Here is a 16164-nt window from a genome sequence, read left to right as displayed (position 1 = left end):
GCTATGGAATGTGTTTTGTTATGGACTCATCAAGGGTATGGTTCTCCAATCTTTTTGCCTGGGGCACTTTACCTGTTGTTTCTATAGTAGTTACGTGACTATATTTTGTTATGCAAATTATTACCACAAAAACACCAGTTTATAATTGGAGTATGGAATACATTCATAGCTAATGTGCCAAGTATATGTAAAATAGCATTAGATTTTTCGGATCGGCAGCAAAGAGGTCTCATAGTAAAGATTACAGTTACATCTGTCAGACTGTGTTTTGACAGTCAGAGCTGCAGAATGAAATGAGGCAAGTGTATTTATTCTCATAGAGGGCCTCTGGTTCCAGACAATGCAGTCTATTCAGCAATGATTTTTTCCCATAAATAAATGCGGAAATCATAATTTCTGCATTTTTTATGTAAATCCCCTATTCAGCAGTGGGTTAATGGAGAAGATAACGCATTTATCATCTTCATTAATTCCCATCTTGCAGAATACTGCACTGTAGAGATCAGCCATTGATCTCTACAGTGCTTTAACACATTTTGCTATTCAGCAAAGCAAAGCGCGTTAAATTACTAGAAAAATATTTACTTTATATAATGCCATCTCAGAATGGCGATATATGAAGAAAATGCATTAAATTCTCTGAAAACTGTAGGGACAGAGGGAAATTTTCCCATAAGTCCCTGCAGCATTGTGTAACACCGCCCAGTCTCCATCCCTGGTTTGCAGTGACCATGGACAGGTAAGTCACTCTAGAGCCTGTTAAACCTGCCGAAATTGATTGACATGTGTATACAGACTTTATATTAGCCTGTATACATGTATATTTATGTGCTATTATGTTTAACATTTATATATAAATGTTAAATATAATAGCACAAAAATATACATGTATACAGGCTAGTATAAAGCCCGTATACACATGTCAATCACTTTAGACAGGCTGGAATGGACTTACCCATCGATGGTCACCTCAAAGTCGGGACGGAGACTGTTCAGAAGCGCATGACTGAGCATGCACAGTAGCAGAAACAGAAGGTATTGTTTTCCGAAACTGAAAACAATACCTTCTGTAACATCGCAAGGGACAGCGTGTTACTGCAACTGCTGAATAGAAGCCATAAATATTTATAATTGATAAAAAATCGTGACAATGTTGCCCGATAATATTCTGGGCAACATCGTCACTATTGCTGAATAGACATCTATGAACTAAATCTGTCACAATTACCTAACATATTGTCATGGCCAATATAACATATGTGTGTGCACTATACTTATTAGCGCAACATGAAAAATAATGCTGCTGACATTTACATAATATGAACAGGAAGAATATTAGATCTTGGGATTGTTTAGAGCATAAACTAGATATATTAATTGGCTAAAATGGGCATCAACCAGGGTAATGGCCCACATACACCTAACAACCGTTCGTGCGATCGTGATTGGCAAATCAGTGAAGTCCAAAATGTTGGATTTCACCGATCCTGCAATGCCGGGTTGCAGGATCGCAGGAAAGCGGTGATCCATCGGTAGTGTATGGGTCCCTTAACACATGGGGTAAGTTTAGAATTAGGATTTAATTATCGTTACATTTATATAATGTTCATACTTGAGATTTATTTTAGATTGTTACATAGTATTTTTTAATTTGATCCAGGATTTAGGATTACCTTGGTCAAATAACTTTAAAGAGAAAACTCACCTCTTCATAACAAGGGGTAATTCCCTGGGACACCTGGTTGCTTGAAGCAAACTTATTTATGGTCTCACCCTCCTCCCACCACCATCCAGGCTCCTTAACTAGCAAGTTTATTTGTGGACATAGGGAGTTTGGCCTTTCTGCATTTATTATTATTACGGCCTTGCATATTGCTAATGTATCCATCAAATAAATAACATTGTCTGAAAAGAGGATCGCTGAAGTTGATGTGATTAGTATTGACTTAATAAGTAGCAAACTGGTATTGTTGGGTATTAGCATTACTGTGCTATAATACTATAAAAAGCTGTAAGTTTGTATTGATTTTTAAGAATTATTTTATTAATAATTTAACAATTCCTCTGTCAGAGTTTGATGCTTCATCTGCCTTGACAGAACAAGTCAGCTGGCAGTACCCACTTTCACTAATCCGTACGTTGTTTATTCACCAAAGCAATGTATGGCCATCTATGTGGATCCTGTTCATCGCTCCATGCATCCAAAACTTGGAGGAGAATACAGTACTTAAGGATGTTCTATGGTTCTTTACTGAATGCTGGAATCCACTGTGTACTAATAGTCCACCTTTCAGTGAATATATGTTAATGTAATTTTTGTAACCTTCTACTGTTAATTACCTGATACTGTTATTGTACATAATAACTGGCATACCTGCCGCCAGTTCTGATTCTAAGGGGCCAAAGGGGTATGTTCACAGTCAAAATTGGCATGATATGAGCATATTTTACATGGATCACTGTGGATCAAGGTGCAGACTAATTTGTCCGAACTAGTGAGTAGAAGCTCTTACTTCTATATTTATTCATGGAAGTTTTAACTTGTATGAAATTTAGCTCCAGCTACGTTTATTTATTGTGTTAGATACTGTATGTAAACAATTCTAGATAAATTGACTACTGGACCCAATGTCTGTGCTCCTCCAAGAATAACATCCTTAGAGCCTTGAACAAATCGCACAAAAGTAAATATTCCACCTTCTAAACAAACTTGAATAGTTTAGCCTAATAAAACTCAAATTGATTATGAGGTCACTCATTGCTGACTTGGTAAATAGTGCCACTGTTGATATGACACCCTGCAAGTAAAGATAAAGGCAAATGCATTCAAAAGACAATGTTGAAAAGCAAATTGTGCGAATGTCCAATTTAGCATGGCTTTCTGAGTAAATATGGTGCCTTGCAAAAGTATTAACCCCCTTGGCTTTTTACCTTTTTTGTTGCATTACAATCTGTCATTTATTTATTTATTTATTTTATCTGAATTTTATGTTATGGATCTGCACAAAATAGTCTAATTTGGTAAAGTGAAATGAGAAAATATATATAAAAAAGAATATTTATAAACAAAATTCTGAAAATTGGCATGTGCATATAATCACCCCCTTAGCTATGAAGCCCCTCAAAAGTTCTGGTGCAACCAATTACCTTCAGAAGTCACATAATTAGTGAAATGAAGTCCACCTGTGTGAAATGTAAGTGTCACATGATCTGTCAGTATAAACACACCTTTCTGAAAGGCCCCACAGGCTGCAAAACCACTAAGCAAGAGGCATCACAACATGAAGACCAAGGAACTCTCCAAACAAGTCAGGAACAAAGTTGTTGAGAAGTACAATTCTGGGTTGGATTATAAAAAAATATCCAAATCTTTGATGATGCCCCGAAGCACCATCAAATCCATCATCAACAAATTGAAAGAACATGGTACCACAACAAACCTGCCAAGAGAGGGCCGCCCACCAAAACTCACAGACCGGGCAATGAGGGCATTAATCAGAGAGCCAGCACAGAGACCAAAGGTAACCCTGATGGAGTTGCAGAGTTCCACAGCAGAGACTGGTGTATCTGTGCATGTGACCACAATAAGCCGTACACTCCTAGAGCTGGGCTTTATGGAAGAGTGGCCAGAAAAAAGCCATTACTTAGTGATAAAAATAAGAAGACACGATTTGAGTTTGCCAAAAGGCATGTGGGCGACTCCCTAAATGTATGAAGGAAGGTGCTCGGGTCAGATGAGACAAAAATTTAACTTTTCGGCCACCAAGGAAAACGCTATGTCTGGCGCAAACCCAACACATCCCATTACCCCAAGAACACCGTCCCCACAGTGAAACATGGTGGTGGCAGCATCATGCCGTGGGGATGGTTTTCAGCAGTAGGGACTGGGAAACTGATTTGAATCGAGGGAATGATTGATGGTGCTAAATGCAGGGATATTCTTAAGCAAAACCTGTGTCTGCCTGTGATTTGAGACTGGGATGGAGGTTCACCTTCCAGCAGGACAATGAGCTGAAGCATACTGTTAAAGCAACACTTGAGTGGTTTAAGGGGAAATATTTAAATGTGTTGGAATGGCCTAATCAAAGCCCAGATCTCAATCCAATTGAGAATCTGTGGTCAGACTTGAAGATTGCTGTTCACAAGCGGAAACCATCGAACATGAAAGAGCTGGAGCAGTTTTGCTTTGAGGAATGGGCAAAAATGCCAGGGGCAAGATGTGGCACGCTCATAGGGACTTATCCAAAGTGACTTGCAGCTGTAATTGCCGCAAAAGGTGGCTCGACAAAGTACTGACTTTAGGGGGATGAATAATTATGCACGCTGAAGTTTTCTGTTATGTTGTCCTAAATGTTGGTTGATTCACAATATAAAAAAAACACAACTTTACAGTTGTAGGCATGTTCTGTGAATGAAATGATGCACACCTTCAAACAATCCATTTTAATTCCAGGTTGTGAGGCAACAAAACATGAAAAATGCAATGGGGGGGTGAATACTTTTGCAAGGCACTGTATATGTGTACATTAAGGTCTATATTTATGAAGCAGAAGCTTGCAAGTAAACATTTAGAACAGAACTAACATGAAATGGAAAGGATGCATGACTTTACCCTTAATGTTAATGATACTTTAAATTTTAGGGGCGTATTCAATTGCAGGCGATAAGCCGTTCTCGTAAAAAAAAAAAATTGCCGATGATGTCATTTCGCCTGTTGGAAACATTCCACTATATTCAATTGCAAAGACTTTTCGCTGGTGTGAAAAGTCTGCGCCTTCTAACCAGCGGAAAAGATTAGCCTCTGAATGGAGGCGGAAAAAAGTGCAGAATGGTGGGTTTGGGGTGCAAAGTTGCGGGAACACCCATGCAGCCTTGGGACAGTCCCCCAAAGGTAAACTACATCAAAAAAAGATTAAAAAAATACTATTGATCCCCTCAAAAAATTACTTTCATTTTGGGGGCGAAAAAGTTCAAAGTTGGGTGACAAGCTTAAAAACTAGCGAAATAGACTCCAGGGGGGCCCCCCTAGTATGCCCCAGGTGTTTTTTTGATTGCAGGTGTTTGCTGAAGGTGCATTTTTTACGTTTTTTAAAACCTCACTTTAGCGATTTTTAACCATGCTTACACCCATTTTCATGTATCCCAAATTTGCTGAGACTACTTTTAAAAAAAATTAAAAACTGCTAAATGCTATTCTTCACCACTTGTGTAAAGATGCTAAATAGCAGCAATTGAGAGCATTTAAGCACCCCAAATACCTACAGCAGGGCTATTCCGGGATATCCATAGTGATCCCCCATGTCAGTGCATCTTTTTGGGGGGTGTCAGGCTGATTTCCCAAAATCTGACAGCACTTTTTGTCTGTTTGAGACTTGCCGGGACGCATTTTCGCGTCCTTTGGAATTGAATAGGGCGAAAAGCGGCCACACGCATGGAGAGTGATTTCTCCAAAAAAAATGTGATGTAGGCGGCCCTTAATCTCAAACCTGCAGAGAAGCGGTGGCTTAAAAAAGCCATCACTTTGTAAATATACCCCTAAGGAGGCAATTCAGTTTAGCACAATTTGAATAGCTCTGGAGAGGAGTTCCCAAAGCTATTCAATTGTCCCCACCACTCCCTGCACTTACTTGGGAAATGCCGGTTACCATGCCTTAAGCCGGGTGTTAAGTTGGGTAAACTGGCATTGTCCGACTCAAGTGCCTGCCGTGATGCTGTTAGCGCATGTGCTAAGCAGGAAAACAGCATTGCGGCCCTAGTTTAATCAGATTTCTGCTTGCACCTCGGGGGTGCAAGCAGAAATACTCTAAACATTAGATTACAGTGCTGTCAATTGAATAGCTCCAGCAACTCCTTCCCAGAGCTATTAAACCATCACTCTCAATTTTCATGTTATAAAGATACATGTATGAGAGGACAGGTTGTTGGGAGGAAGCAGCTATCAGTATATATTTGAGTCAATACAGAGAGTTTTTTCTTTTTAATTAACTAGATAATGTATGTACTTTATTCTTTATTATAATATATTACAGAATACAAAAAATTTGTAAACTACTTACAGTCAGGTCCATAACTATTGGGACATTGACAGAATTTTCAGATTTTGGCCTCTATTCACCACCACAATGGCTTTAAAATGAAACAAACAAGATGTGATTTAACTGCAGACTTTCAGATTTAATTTGAGGGTAATTACATCCAAATCAGGTGAACGGTGTAGGAATTACAACGGTTTCTATATGTGCCTCCTACTTTTTAAGGGGCCAAAAGTAATGGGACAAACTAAACAATCCTATATCTAACTTTCACTTTTTAATACTTTGCTGCAAATCCTTTGCAGGCAATTACAGCCTGAAGTCTGGAACGCATAGACATCACCAGACGCTGGGTTTCATCCCTGGTGATGCTCTGCCAGGCCTCTACTGCAAATGTCTTCAGTTCCTGCTTGTTCTTGGGGCATATTCCCTTCAGTTTTGTCTTCATCAAGTGAAATGCATGCTCAATCGGATTCAGGTCAGGGGATTGACTTGGCCATTGCATAACATTCCACTTTTTAGCCTTAAAAAACTCTTTGGTTGCTTTTGCAGTATGCTTCGGGTCATTGTCCATCTGCACTGTGAAGCGCCGTCCAATGAGTTCTGAAGCATTTGACTGAATATGAGCATATAATATTGCCCGAAACACTTCAGAATTCATTCTGCTGCTTTTGTCAGCAGTCACATCATCAATAAATACAAGGGAACCAGTTCCATTGGCAGCCATACATGCCCACGCCATGACACTACCACCACCATGCTTTAATGATGAGGTGGTATGTTTTGGATCATGAGCAGTTACTTTCCTTCTCCATACTCTTCTGTTCCCATCACTCTGGTACAAGTTGATCTTTGTCTCATCTGTCCATAGGATGTTGTTCCAGAACTGTAATGGCTTTTTTAGATGTTGTTTGGCAAACTCTAATCTGGTCTTCCTGTTTTTGTGGCTCACCAATGGTTTACATCTTGTGGTGAACCCTCTATATTCACTCTTGTGAAGTCTTCTCTCGATTGTTGACTTTGACACATATACATCTACCTCCTGGTGAGTGTTCTTGATTTGGCCAAATGTTGTGAAGGGGTTTTTCTTCACCAGGGAAATAATTATTTTGTCATCCACCACAGTTGTTTTCCGTGGTCTTCCGGGTCTTTTGGTGTTGCTGAGCTCTCCGGTGCGTTCTTTCCTTTTTAAGAATGTTCCAAACAGTTGATTTGGCCACACCTAATGTTTTTGCTATCTCTCTGATGGGTTTGTTTTGATTTTTCAGCCTAATGATGGCTTGCTTCACTGATAGTGACATCTCTTTGGATCTCATATTGAGAGTCGACAGCAACTGATTCCAAATGCAAATGTCACACCTAGAATCAACTCCAGACCTTTTACCTGCTTAATTGATAATGAAATAACGAGGGAATAGCCCACACCTGTCCATGAAATAGCTTTTGAGTTGATAGTCCCATTACTTTTGGCCCCTTAAAAAGTGGGAGGCACATATCGAAACTGTTGTAATTCCTACATCGTTCACCCGATTTGGATGTAATTACCCTCAAATTAAATCTGAAAGTCTACAGTTAAAGCACATCTTGTTTGTTTCATTTCAAAACCATTGTGGTAGTGAATAGAGGCCAAAATCTGAAAATTCTGTCAATGTCCCAATATTTATGGACCTGACTGTAAATATAAAAGGGAGTGCCTTCATTCTTTTTAATCCTGGGAAAAACTATGACATATGAGCAGCCCTGTAATCAGGGGCATAGTAAGAGTGAAGCCGGTGGAGCAAGTGCTCCAGGCGCCTGTTCCGGCCAGGGTGTAGGAGGTCAGCCGTTCGACGGACCTCAGCTTTAAGAGGTAGAACAGAGCCAAGGGGAGGTGGGACTGAGCAGAAGGACAGAGGGCTGGAGCCACAGGCAGTAACAAAGAGCGAGGAGGAGGCAGTCCCCTCTCATCATCCCAGCTTCTCCTCTGACCTGGGAACCACCGTCCACCCTGTCCCCGATGTCAGCCAGCCCGCATGAACTGGGCGTTCATGCAAGAGGAGAAAACAGAGGCCTGAACCGGATGCTGATAGCGAGGGTCACGGTGCCCATGACTGGGAGGAGCCAGAGTGGTGAGTCTGGCGAGGTCACGACTGACTGCTCTGGTGCCACATGCCAATAAGGGGTACTACTCTGGCATAAGGGGTACTACTGTGGAACATATTGTGAAGAAGGGGCCCTACTGTGTGGCATAATGTGAATTGTGAGCACTGCTATCCGGTGTAATCTTAATAAGGGGTATTACTGTGTGGCATAATGTGTATAAGGGGAACTACTGTGGCGTAGTGTGAACAAGGGGCACTACTAAGTGGTGTAATGTAAACAAGGGGCATTACTGTGTGGCATAGTGTAAATTGGGGGAACTATTGTGCGCCGTGTGAATTTTGGGAACTACATGTGGCATAATGTGATTTGAGGGCATTATATTATAGTACATATTTTATTAGTGGAATTACTTTAGTGGGTTGGAATATATCTAGCCCTCCGTGCCTCCATTCACGACTGCCCCTAATGTTTTTTTTTTATTTCCCTTTAATTTGCCACCACATGCTGGACACGCCCATGCTCCAGGTGCTATGACTACATGCCACACCTCTGTCTGTAATATGAACATAATGAAAACCTTCCATTTTATTTGCAGCCAGCCTCTCAGAGATCTATGGGCCTGATTCAGAGCCACTTGTAAGTGGCAGCTCGTTTGCTCCGAGCGATGTTTGCCCAACTGCGCATGCGTACGGATCGTTATACGCATGCGCGAACCAGTCAGTGCGGCCGAAATTCATGTGCTCGCAAAATAGCGAATGCCTGCTAATTTGAGTGACAGGATGAGGCGTATGTGGGTGGTAACAGTGGAAGGTGCTTGAAAACGGGGAGTGGAGATCCGATCGCAGGCGTGCTTAAAGGTCAAAACGGGCATTTTATGGGTGTGCATATTTAAAACAGCAGCGTTATTGACCACGTCACTGGGTTATTTTATAGCCAGAACTGCTCGCAAAATTGTGGTAGCAAAAATCAACCACAAGAATAGCGAGCAGCTCATACCCTGTTCGATGTACTTGATTAATCTAATAAATAGCGGACATGACGTAGGATGCGAGCGGACAGGGGGCGTAGTTTCCCAAAAAACGACCGCAAGTTTTGTTCGCTCGTTCAGACCTAGAGGAGTGAACAGACCGCAAACAGCGAACGGTTCATTTGAATAGCCACCCCTATTTTCTGGACGAGCGAGCGCAAATAGCGACTGGCTCTGAATCAGGCCCTATGTACCAATGTAATCACAGTGCTCTGTTTAGCAGAGTTGAGCCCTATGTAATTTTTATATGCAGCTCTGCTCCAAACCAGTGTAGGGATGACCACCTCAGTGCAGGAAGTAGATAGCGGCACAGCAGGTAACTTTAGTAATTAATAACCCCGTCTGACTCCTCCTGAACAAAGGCAAATACTGAGAAAATAATGTGCTTTTCTTCTGCCATATTTGCTTTGAAACATGGAACGGTTAGAGAATGGGGTTCATCGTTGTGCTGTAATGAAACTTCCTGAGGCAGGAATAATATTTCTATTTTAAACTACAAACAGCATGTATAAAAAAGCTTTGGGTAGTTTGTATAAGGGATCATTAGGCACAATCATGGACATTCTGTAATTTATGCCGAGTTTAAACGAATTTGCATCCAAATTTGCAGATGTCATCACTAAAATTACTCAACTGTGTGCAGCTCTAAAGAAGAAAAAAACAAAATGTTTAATATATCCATAAAAATCATATAACATACAGTATGGATGAGCAATGCATAAACACACTTATCAACCTCAGAGGTGAAACGGTAATAAGCCATTCAAAAGTGATATCCACAAATCTTAAAATAAAAAATGTATATGTCTCTCTATAATCCAACTTGCCACTATAGGCACCGAGGGTTACACTTGTGATAACAATTCTTAGATAAATAGGAACGGAGGGCATCCTAAGGAGAGCGCTTCTAGATTATACTAGAAAGTCAAAGTGACTGCTTTGCAAAGTGAGTCTATCACAGGGGTGGTAACAGTATTTAAATATATATATATATAAACAACCAAATATTTTTTTCAAAATTAAACTTTGCTTTCTATATCTCCAACATCTCCAGCCAATCCATATGGAATAAATAGAAGAACCGAGGCATCAATAAGGCCAATGTCAGTGTATCTGATGATTGGGATAAAATAGCCTTCTTTCATGCTGCCGCTATTTTTGCTAACAACAAGCATGTCCCAAAAGGTGGTTTACCCCTCAGTGAGGTTGAGTATATATACACGTGGCTCATTCAGGGGTTATTGTAAAAACTACTCCCAACGTGTTGTTAATACAGGATTGTATAAGTAACTAAAATCTATGTACTTCTGCACAATCCCACATACAATGATAAATAGTTTCTTTAGGACACTGACATTTGAAAGAGTCTGTTGAGATTCCCATAAGCAGTTTCAACTTGGGTGTTATAGAAGAGCGGTGAAGTAATTGGCAATGCATATGATGCTGAAATTAGACATTTATTTAGATGTACAAAAGCTTTGAGTATAGTATCCAATGGTGTATTGGGTAAAATACCTTCCAATTAACTATACCAATGTTTAACACTTCTAAGTTAAGTGGGCGCTTAATATGTGTATACAGAAAAGACGATGAACATCCCATTTTAGGGCAGTGGTGCAATACACCCCGTCAAGTGTATGTTCTCTGCCTGCAGTTGATAGTGTAGCTAATATTGTAGCTATATAGCTACATAATTGATAACAAACAAATAATGGGATAATAAAATGACATTCTCAATTGATCATAGGAAGTTATCTGTCTGCTGATCCAGAAACTGATAAATCAAACTAACTCCCTGGAGACCCCAGGAGTCTAAAACAGTTAAGGTGAGACTCCTGCGAAATCCCTCATTGGGCTCAATTCAATTCAATGCAAATTGAATAGCGCCGGGAAGGAGCTCCCGGAGATATTCAATTCAGCGTGCTGTTATGTCGGAGAATGCCTGTTCTCGTACCTTTAAACATGGTGTTTAGTAGCGAGAACCGGCATTCTCCAACTTAAGTGCCTGCCGCAATGCTGTTTCCACCACGCTAAGGGCATCGCTCCAGTAGTTTTGTCGGATTTCTGCTCGGACCTCGGGAGGGGTGCGAGAAGAAATCCTTCAGTCAGGCTTAACAGTGTGCTGAATTGAATAGCTCCGGGAGCTCCTTCCCAGCGCTAGTCAATTCAAGTTGAATTAAATTAAGCCTATTATGAGTTAATGGAAGGAAAACTGTAGTATGGACTGACACACCCATTCTGGAAAGGGACAACCTCCACACTGTACAAGTGGGAGTGAACAACAAATTTATATTGACTTGTGAAGGAAACGTGGGTGGTCTCATATGTAAAAGATTGGAAAGCGAAATATCAGGGCAAAAAGCACGTTCTAATTCCGTATAAATAAATAAATATTGGTATTATGCATTAGATTCAATTATTGTATCAGAGAAAGGAAACAGGGATATGTCACGATTATCCGGAGTCACATTATGTGTCAATCAAATGGAGACATGATAATTACAAAGATGGTTCAATTATTCGTCCAGGCAATTAATCAGAGGTAGAAATATGTCTAAGATTTAGGCTACGTACCCTTCACCCTGGACTATGCAAGATTTACGGTACACACTAGACGGGATGATCACTCATTCCGTCCTTCATTAATATTCACTGCATCGAATGCGATATCATGTGATTGGCTGTGCAGTATGGCCAATCACATGACATCGCTTACAACACGCGGGATCGCACATTCGCGGGTACACATTATAAATTGTTTTGATCTGCCTTAATCAGGATATCGGATGATATATCATCTAATGGGTACCCAGCCTTAGGTTGCCTTAATATGTATCCATGAAAAAAAAACATACAAAATTGATACAATATATATTAATAGCAATATGTGTTGTGTAGGTATTAACATTTAGCATGTGTAGTAGTGTTCTCCTGTGTACTTCTCTACTATCCCTGGCATGTACTATACCCTTGCCAACATTAGTACCATACTATTATTTTGACACCATTTGGGTTTCTTTGTATGCTAGTAGGTGCCCATATGGTTTCACAAAGAATTTATAAAAAAAAAAATACTCCTGGGTGTTCCCCATCTTACCACTGTCTCTGTAGACTGGAGCTTGTGAAAAGAGTAACCAAATTTCACTGTTACTAAGTAACAGCTACATTATAGTTACTGACAGTTGGGCTAAACTCTGACCCCTTCTTCCAATGATGTCATTACCTGAGAATTCCAACACCTGAGCATGTCAGTCTCTGGCAGGGCCGTAACAAGTGTGGTTGTAAAGCAGAGTGTGCGCCATGGTCAACCGGTCGCCCATTATTTGCAGCAACAAATGAATATTTTTTGGTACAGGGTAGCAACATGCACTGCTTGGCTCCCAGCAGAGAGCTGCCATGATAGCCATACCCGTGACCAGACTGCTCAGCAGCATCTGGCTCCCAGGTTCCTGCAGCATCACCATGTGCTTGTATTCACAATTTGCAGGGATAGGGTGCAGTAAGGTTTCAGGTAACAGTTACTTATCTCCTAAATCTGGTAGCTTGTCAGCTGAAGCCACACGAGTGTCAGCCAAAGAGTCTGCATGTTTGCACTGGGAACACTAGGAAGTTCCATGTTTAAATTGAGTTGGCTTTTTCATGTGGTTGTACAGGGTATCCAGACACATAATCAACAGTTATGATGATGTAACAAGAATGTCGACATGGTTCAACATGTCGAAACCCTCAGCATGTTCACATTGTCGACATCTGAAATGTAATTTTGTGAAATGTCAACATTCTCAGAATGCCGACAAGTAGGCACAGCCAGGAGGGTTAGTGTAGACTGTACGGGGAAAGTTAGGGTTAGGCTGCACGGGGGAGGTTAGGGTTAGGCTGCGGGAAGGGGTGAGGTTAGGGTTAGGCTGCGGGAAGGGGTGAGGTTATGCTACCTCCCAACAACTAGGACCAAATTATCATCACTTTCTCCTTTTGCCATTTAGCATTTCTATTCTACAATGATTACATTCAAATGTTCAGAAACAAGTGAAACTGATCTGGAGAAGTGCTTAGGAAATGGGGAATGATGAGTCAAAGATGCCTGTACATGCGCTAATACAATCACTGATATTTATATAATAGTATATGTTTTTATTTTGAAGCTCGGTTCAACTCCAACCAAAATTGACTCGTATGGCGGAATGTACTAAAAGGAAAATGCGTCCAAAAATCTGAAAAGTACTGTTTTTAGAATGTGGCTGTATTTTCCTTATGTACCAAGCTCCATTCTGGAGCTTCGACCCAATGGGCACCGCCATCTTCACATGGTGTTGCCCAATATCCTGCAAACAGCCCAGACTGTCAGTGTGACGATCAACAGCAGCATCCTGATGATGATCACACTGACACTGGGGGTCATTCAGACCCGTTCGCGAGCAAACAACTCTCGCAAACGGGTCGATGTTGCCCCACTGCGCATGCGCACGACGGAGGGAGCTCCGTCGTGCGCATGTGCGAGACCCGGATAGCGACGGGCTCTCCGTTGCTCCGGGTCTCGCACCAAAGGGGGCGTGCTGTCGATGTTGATTGACAGCACGCCCCCTTTGGTGGGCGTGACTGCCAGACGGAGGCGTTCCATTGGGAACGCCTACCGTCTAAGTCCGGCCCCACTGACATCAGTAATGATGTCAGTGGGAGTGATTTTGGCTCTGATAGAGCCAAAATCACTCCTGGGCTTGCGGAAGCGAGACCCTACCGCAGGGTCTTGTCGCAAGCCCGATGGTCTTTGACCATCGCGACCATCATTTTGGCCGCTCGCATAAGCTGTGGGTGGGCACCCACAGCTATGCGAGCGGCCAGGAGGCCGCTCCAAATTTAGCTGGGACGGCCCTGATTCAGAGCGAGCACTCTGGTCAGAGCGTTCAGCTCTGAATCAGGCCCTCTGTCCCAGCACTCAGAGGAGACTGTGCTGAAACCAGATTGCATGAGGTTAATCTGAAGAGTAAACATGTTGTAGGTGGTTTACAGGACAACATGGAAGATCCTCTAAAAGGTGCACCTAAGAAATAACCCTTATTATATAAAAAGAAGTCATTATAAAATATTAGGATTGTTCTCTTCGTTATTTGAGAAGTACAAACTTTTGAAAACTGCTGACAGGAGGCTGTGCACCTACTTTTACTGCGTACTGAAAAAATATAAAAAGAAACCATCTAACGTGTATTTCAAATCAGCATATGGAAAGTAACCTTTTGTCTCTCTTATGCACATTGCAGGAAACAGGATACAAGAAGGAATGAGATACAATATTGTCTCTATAATGTGGATTTTGCCACATCTCCTGCACTTTGTGTAATACAGTAGTTAATTTCAGCCTTCTTATACCATTTGTTAATTCCCATATTTTCAAAGTAACTAAAAACTTAGATTATAATCACCAGCACTTGATAACAATGATTTGCCAAATCTGTAGCATTAACCCCCTGCGCTCTAGTATATCTCCTTATTATTCATTCATCTTTGACTATAAATGTATGACACTCTGAATTATACGTATATGCATTGATTTGCCTCAGTTCTGATTCAGATTCCTGAATTATGACTTAGCCTTGCCTTGTTTTTAAAATCCAAGGGCCAAATGTAATAGGGTGAGAGTTTAGCAGTAATCTCTCACCTTGGTCGAGTTTTATCTTCAAAATGGGAACTAATTTTATAGGGCCTGATTCAGAGATGTACGTTCATCAGAGGATGAATGCACATCTCCGATGGTTAGGGGTCTGTGATCTCGTTCGCAGACCCCCCCAAGCTGCCACATGATTGACATGCTGTGGCAGTTGGGGGGCGCCGTTCCCGGAAACAGGGGCATGTCGTCTCCATTTTCCAGGAAGGACGAGGCCATGGTCTGTGATTCACGCAGATTCCTGGCCTCTGGCATGACCAGGCACCGGCCAGGCTGCCGGAAGCTTCAGTTTCCGCAGCCTGACCAAAGGAGCAACTATTGCGGCCATCGGTGGTCGGGGTGGTGATGCCAGCCTGAGACGTCGGTCACAGTGCTGGGATCGCAAATGCAGCAAGGAGTTGTCTGACACCTCCTTCTGCATTTGCATCAGAGATGGATGGATTTGCACAGCCGCTTGTGTCCAGCTATGCAAATCTGTCCATCTCTGGATCAGGCCCATAGTGCGTAAACACTGTGCTATCTTTCAAATAACCAATATATCATCTAGTGTGTACCCGGCTTAAGGGATTCATATTTCATAATTATGGTTTATGTACTTAAGTGGATGTATAATTATATTTCTATGACGTGCTAGAGGAAATATATTTCTTAGAAGTGCTGAATAGAATGTGTTTTGAACAAAGGTAATAAAAGGGGTGTGGTATAATGGATCATCAGTGTCCAGATTGACAGTCAATGGGGGCGATTCAATTGTTTAGGCAGTAACTATTTTTTTAAGGCGCCCGATGGAGCAATTGTGGCTCCGTCCGAACGCAATAGCCGCCGGCGATGGCATTTCTGCTCACACCCTCAGGAATGTGCAAACAAAAGTATGAGATAAACCCTTGATTAGGGCACCTTGACCAAGACTTTAGACAAATTTAGCTGGTTTACATAGCTAAACCCGGTCTAATAGGGCATGACGATGGTGATATTAATGAGCGCCAGAACAATTGACTTGCAACACTGGGTACCCATTAATTATTACCACCCACACAACAATTGAATAGCCCCCAATAAGTCGACACCAGATGGTCGACATGCAATAGGTCAACAGGGACAAAAGGTTCACTGACAAATGGTCGACAGTGCAGAAGGTCGACAGGGTTAAAATGTTGTCAGGTTCAAAAGGTTGACACACAAATGGTTTACATTTTTTTAAATGTAATCCTATTCCTAACCCTAACACTCCCCCTGGTGTCTAACCCTCCCCCTAGTGCTTATCCTTAGCCTATCGCTAGCCCTCCATAGTGTCTAACCCTAACCATCCCCTCCAGCAGCATAACCATTCCCCAAGTGCCTAACCCTAACCTTAACAATTTAGA

Source organism: Taudactylus pleione, unplaced genomic scaffold (genome assembly GCF_031769625.1).
Source record: "Taudactylus pleione unplaced genomic scaffold, aTauple2 ptg000019l, whole genome shotgun sequence".
NCBI lineage: Eukaryota > Metazoa > Chordata > Amphibia > Anura > Myobatrachidae > Taudactylus > Taudactylus pleione.
Note: the sequence above shows the minus strand (reverse complement) of the source record.